Source organism: Bidens hawaiensis, unplaced genomic scaffold, assembly GCF_021521415.1.
Source record: "Bidens hawaiensis isolate Kalapana, Puna unplaced genomic scaffold, B.hawaiensis_p1.1 tig00007783_1, whole genome shotgun sequence".
In the NCBI taxonomy this organism is placed as follows: Eukaryota; Viridiplantae; Streptophyta; class Magnoliopsida; order Asterales; family Asteraceae; genus Bidens; species Bidens hawaiensis.
In genome coordinates, this window is record NW_027491540.1 from 579,593 (window position 1) to 586,744 (window position 7,152).

Sequence of the window (7,152 nt, forward strand, 5' to 3'; positions counted from 1 at the left end):
AAAAACAGTAAAAATTCAAAAATTACAAAAACATTAAAAAATGTTGCTCCTCAGAAAATGAGTTTTTGAAGCAAAAAGGGAAGATGATAGTACATTGATCATCTGGTCCCAAAATCTAGTAAAAAGTAGGCATAAAATGCTGAGTGCTTAAATGTATTGGTGCTTTGGTAGGCCTTTTAAACAAACAAGTAAGGGATTGTAAGTGATATAAATCTAAATTGCCAAATTGATGGGGTGTTAGTTTCTAACAAAAGTCTTGATAATGATGGAAGAAATGTAAATAGCTAGTCATACTCAAGCCTTTTAATCAGAATGATTGGTTAAATTTGTTAAAACATAGCTATCAGTAAGTGGTTAACGCTTCAACGATGTATGGTCTTATGGCCTTAAATCATGTATTGATGGGATTCTTTAGGGTTCCTGGATCCATAGGGTCTTTATGCGGTTTATCATCTGGGTATTCATTTTGATGAATATTTAATCAAAGCTTTAAAAAGCAAACCCGCAGATTATGCTGCTTTTTAAGTCATTAAACTTGATCGCATATGTACTTATGTACTAAATTCATTACTGACTTGATCAAAATCCGCTGTTAGACACAAGTTGTCCCCTTTCTCGAGTCTTATTACCATTAAGTAACGGACCACAAGGGACACAACGTTTGCAAGCCTACAGATGAAATCGTGCATACTCGTCCATGGGAAAGGACCTTAGGGTATTGCTTGATAACGGGGGTATGTCTTGTAGTGGGGATTATTTGCTGATATGCTTAAAATAAAAGTATTTTTATCTTCTGATTCTAAGGTTTAAGTCAAGTTGGGGTGACTGTGTAAAAAATCAAATTATGCCTGAATCAAGATTAGAACTGATAATTCCTGAAATCTTGTGCTTAATTGAACCAAATTAAATGTATCACAGAAATTCTTGAATAATTTGTTTGGAAGGTTTAGGTGGACAACAATACCATTGACCAACTTAACACCAATCATAATAAACGCTGAAAATAAAACTGTGATGGAAGGACAATTTGGTCAATATGATTCCCTGCTCAAACTCACAAAAATATGTGATCTTAGTATTGATTTCAAGTTTGTACATATTTGTTGAATTACTTTTGCTATTTTAAAAACCAAAAAGATTTTCTTTTTTGATTTAGTTTTCGACTCTTGATGGGCGGGTGAACTATATCTCTGGGTGTTTTCATGGATCAACAAATCTTGTAAAGTTTCTTCAAATCAAAATCAACAAGATCAAAATGTGTATCTGCTTTACTCAAGGTCATTAATTTGGACTTGGTAAAATAGTGATTTTTCAAAATTGAGCTTACTTAAGTTATTCTTCTAATGTACAAGGACATTAAGTTGTACTTGTGACATTGCATTGGTGTGAACAAGTCATGAATTCAAATGTTTGATTGGTCATACTTATGCAACGTATAAGTATGAGACTTATACGCCGCATATGTCAGAGTATATATAGATTTGGGATATACACTGTATATGATCATTCGTCGTATATGTTCTTATATCCGTTGTGTATGATGACAAAATGTGTCATAGATACTGAGGTACACAGTATCTACACTGTGGAATGATATTATTGCTATTTTTGGCTATAAATCTGTACATTCGGAAATCCAGTAAACATAAACTAAACATTGTTTTTATATACACTTGTTAATACTCATCAGGTAACCTGATTGGAAGATATGAGGAGGGAGTATAGAGAAAAAATTTTTAAGAAGAAAGACTGAAGATAGAAGATCGTAGACCTAGCAACATCCAAGGGGGAGTTTGTTAGAGCATAATATCTATTGCTAGGGTCTTAGATGTATTAGATATGATTGGGTAGAGCTAAAATGTCAAATGTATAGTTTAAGTTTGATAGTCAAGGCATAATTCTTCAAGTCAACGCATATCATATGCGGCGTATATGATATACGCCGTATATCATATACGGACTTGATGAGCTTGTTCATGTTTCCTATAAATAGGGGACTTATGCGTTATTATGTAGACTTTTGGTGAATGTTAGAGTGAGAGAGTAGAGAGAGAAAGTTGCTACAAAGTCATATCTTGTAATCTTTGAAGTTATCAATGAAGAGTATGCTTAATGTTTACTTGTGTTGTTTAATCTCAATGGATTCCGCACTTTGAGATACAAGCTGTAACATCTAGAGATCCTAATTGTTGTATACATCAGCATGTCAACCCCCTTTCAAATAACGTAGGGATAAGTAAGGAAAGTTATATGAATTGTTAGTGATAGAAATGCCTGTTTATATTTGAATGTTTGATGTTCTAATTGCTTTACGTAGAACCAAGCACAAGTAGACTCACAAAAGGAAGTGTATAGGACACGAAAAGTAACGTGAGCAGCTAATCCCAGCTGGTCACTGTTATTACCTGTAGCCTTATTATCCTTGTACTAAATAGTTCCTCACGTAACGATGTTTGTGTTTTTCCTTTAGAATTCAGATGGCTGGTACTAAAACTGCTGGACAAGGAGGACGCAAGGGGCGTCGTGGTAGGCCCCGTATCAACTCAGTACCCTCTGAAGAACCGATTACTCAACCTAGTGAAGACAGAAGCCTGACTATATGTGAAGAAGAGATTCAGCTCGATCCTGCTATTCAAGCTGCGATTACTCAAGCAGTTGCTGCTGCAGCGAAGAATCTCCAATCAGACAAGTCTATTGAAAGCCGTACTAAGACTGGGGAGAGTTGTAAGAAGGACACTAAGACCGACGGTACCAAATCGGTACCAATTTCAGTATCGGTACCAATCGGTAGCGGTACCGAATTTGCTCATCCCTACTTAGCCACCCAGAGACCCGCAACCAGTTTTCTTGTTTTTGTGTTCATTTTTATTATTTTCATTTGTTTTTATTTAAATAATATATATTTAAACTAAATTTATATATAAAGTAATATTATATTCATTCGTTTAAAGGTTTAAAGGACCAAACAACATTAAACTCTCAAAATTTATCGTTTAAACTTATATATATACATATATGTATGTATATATATAATTAAAAAAATCTATATATTTTCTTGATTTAACATAATATAATTTACTAAATACATAAATAAACTAACACTATGTTCCAGAGTTAAGTTATGGAGAGAAAGGAAAAGAAAGTGGGAGGAATCAAAGAGAAAAAGGTGTTCCAGAGATTTTTTATGGAAGTAAAGGAATTGAAAAGAAAAGAAATGAAGATACAATTGAGTGTGATTGTTTTCCTTCCAAATTGGAGAGAATGAGAGGGAAAGGAAAAGAAAACAGGTTGTAATTACAATATTGTCCTCACCTTGTTTATATCAGGTAAAATGTTTTATTCTTTTTCTAACCTGCAAACCTAGCCGCCATTCATATTCATGAACCATGATATGTGTTTACATTATGAATATTGAAAATTATTATGAAATACATTTAACGCCTTAACGATCTTAAATCTGTTATAAACCCATCATATCATGTGTGACATTCGTCACTTTCCGTATTTGAAACCAATTCATATTGTCATTCGAATCGTTATTTAACCAATAAATCGATGCATGTTATGTTATATTGTGTGGTTTCATGTTTATTCATGGTAAACCCACTCGATCATGTGTTATAATCAAGTTTATTCGAGTATATTCGCTAAGTTTGAGTATTTAACAAGTCCAGGGACTGAAACTGCCAAATTTATTCGCTAAGTTTAAGTATTTAACAAGTCCAGGGACTGAAACTGCCTAATTTCAAACCTCCTAACACTCAAACATGGGGCCGTGCTTCCCTACCACGCCCCCGTGGTCATCTTTCTTGAATAAAACAAAAAATGATGACCTGGTACCTCAAAACATGGGGCCGCGCTTCCCTTAACACGCCCCCGTGTCCAGCTGTCATTATGACTCATTAATAAGACAAAAATGTGGTACCGGCACTGAAAACATGGGGCCGTGCTTCTCTTAACACACCCTTATATCCAACTGTCCTTTTGACTCATTAATAAGACAAAAATGTGGCCCTGACATGAAGCACGAGGCCGTGTTTCATGAAACACGGGGGTGTTTCTGACAACCAGCTTAGCCTATAAATAGAGGAACTTGTTTCATTACTTAGACACAAATTCCACTTAAACACACACACTTTTCACTTATAATCAAGCATTTTGGAGTTGATTAAAAGGCTTGGAAGGTCTCCACTCAATTAAGAAGAAGAATTATCATCTTTGTGGTTAGATTATCCTAATTCCATCTTGTTCTTCATCTTCTTCTTCATCTAAGATTCGTAGCTAATTGGGGATTTCTAAAATTGATAATCAAATTGATACTTTGCTATTCATATTAATAAACAACCAAATTTTGTTTGGTTTTTAACATGTATATACCAATCTATCATCCAAACATACTTTAAATTCTTGTTTTAATATACAAATGGTTATTAAATTCATATAATAAACTTTATAGAAATTTCATTTTTAACCATAAACAATTGTAGATATAGTTTTGTTATTTTGAATTTGTTCTTTAAAATGTCACAACAATGGTATAACCATCTTGTTATGATTTTAGTTAATATAAATACTTATGTTCATAAAAGAAACCCATAAACATGATTTTACAAAGTTTTATAAATGTCTTAACATTTTATTTATTTATCATATATTAAAAGTATATTTACAAATCATTAGAGGTAACTATGTTGTTAAAACATAGTTTCATATTTTTATACACATATGTATATGTATCATATACATATATATATATATGTAATATATATATATATATATATATATATATATAAGTATGTTAGACATAATTTATTTTTATATTTTCTCACATTTATCTAATTTATACATTTAAACCGTAAAATGAAATCCCCAAAACGCTCATTAACTTAGAAACTAAAAGTTGTCCATTTTCATTTGAATATTCATATTTGTGTTATTTAGTACATTAGGATAAACCGTTGCGGTTTTTCCATATTGTTCATCCAACTCACTTTTAAGCTTTATCATTTTTGCTCCCATATCCATGTAAGTAATTATACCTCTTTTTACTTTTAAACACTTTGGTGTGTATCATGTACCATATTAAACGCTCATGGTTTTATTATTCTTTCAATCACACAATTCAATCTATGTTATGTGTTTATTCATGCTATGTGTGGTGATGCGTTGTGTTGTGTTGTGCTATGTTGTGTTGTGTTGTGTTGTGTGCGCATTCAATCAATCAGTCAAGTGTGAATCATTAACTTAACAAGCCATCGGTAACGATGATAGATCTATCTGGGTGACGCCCGTCCGAATTTGACCGGTTTTGGCATTCGGACGATCAGAACCGACATAGCATAACCTTCGGGTTATGGACACAAGTCAACAAGGTTTGACCACACATGTTATTCAATTATATGTGTTATTCAATCATACATGCTTAGATATACATTTAGCATGTTGAATTGCATTTTCAATCTATTATATATATGTGTCTTAATCTATAGTTGCTCACCAACTATTCATATAGTTGACGTCTTATTTTATACATGATGCAGGTACACAAGTTTGATGTTTGCTTTGAAGTTCAAAATGTAGTACCGTTATGGGCCTAGGATAATAAAATAATAAACGGTGTTATATTTATGCTATGTTATTATCTTGAACACTACTTGTAATGTCTAACATGTTTTAATGTGATGAATAAATATTGTAACTTTAATTAGTGTCTTGTGCTATGAACGATCACCGTTCACGCCCCGATGTATAATCCGCCGTCTATTGGGGCGTGACATAGTTTGTTACGTGTTTTCATGATTAGTTATTTATTTAGTTGTACCTTTATAATTAGTACATATTATCGAGACTCTTCGTGGAACTAACTAACTTATCTTCGCCGTAACTGTTACCGTCCACCTTATTCAAGGTGAGTAATCACATCCCTTTTTTCCTACTTTTGTTTTGGGGGCACCATGCGTACAAAATTATTTACTATCATACAATTATACTCAAAATACTATTCCATTAATTGCGTGGTTGTGTGCTCGATTAACTGTTGATTGCTATATGATTTATGTAATTATGTGCTTACTGCTTTTATCGTTGGCTGGTATCTCATCCTCATCCTCATAGTATGATCATATGCTATCCGAGTAGACATGTCTGAATCTATTGGCATGCTAAAAAAGACACACTTTTTGGTTGCGAACTTATCTGAGTAAACACGTCCGAATCTAGTGGCATATTGAAAAGACACAATATTTTTTTATATTAATTGTTACTATTCACTAATGCAAGGAATTATTTATCTCTCAATATTATTATTATTACACCAAATTGTGAATTACTCGCTCAATATGTGTTATTGACAAATTATTTTTACGCATATTGCAGGTTGTTATTTAAGATAATTTAAAGTGAAGAACTTAGATCAGAAGACTATAGGATAACTAATAAGGATAAAACAAATGTTGTAATTTCTATTGTTTTAAATACTTTGTGTACTTTGATATAAATGAAATAAATTAGATATCGACACTTTATATTATTTTAATGTCTTTAAGCTATGATGCGTTGTGTGGTTTATAGAAAAAGTTGTTAAGTTTTTCAAAGGGTTTGTTTCACACAATGTTGAGTTTTAAATTTATAAAAATGATTATTATCTTAACTAAACCACACATAAATAAGCAAGTGTACCTATCGTATATGTAGTATAGTATAGGTAACAACCAAGTATCGATCCATGGACACACTTGTTTGATTTTTACTACTAAATCATTGTATTTTTTTTAACCAGAAGTAACATCATAGTAGTTTTGGTTTGAAAAGTAAATTTTTAAAAGAAATTTAAAAGCATAAGTTAAAGACAATATTTTTGGGTAAAGGATAAAAGTGCGTCATTTTGGTTAAAACTCCTCTTAACTTGGTTTAACAATTAATTGGTAAACATGTGATATAAGCTTGCGATGGTGATTACATATGTGAATAACACCTTTTTTCTAAGTCATGTTATTCCATGATAATTAATGAAAAAGATATGCATAACTTCATTTCCTCCACTAAAACATCATTTTATGTAAGCAAGTGGTTTATATTAAGTATTTATAAGGTAACTTAACTTAAAGATGAGACAATCCCTTAAATTACTAAGTCAATTGTCCTTGGTATTTT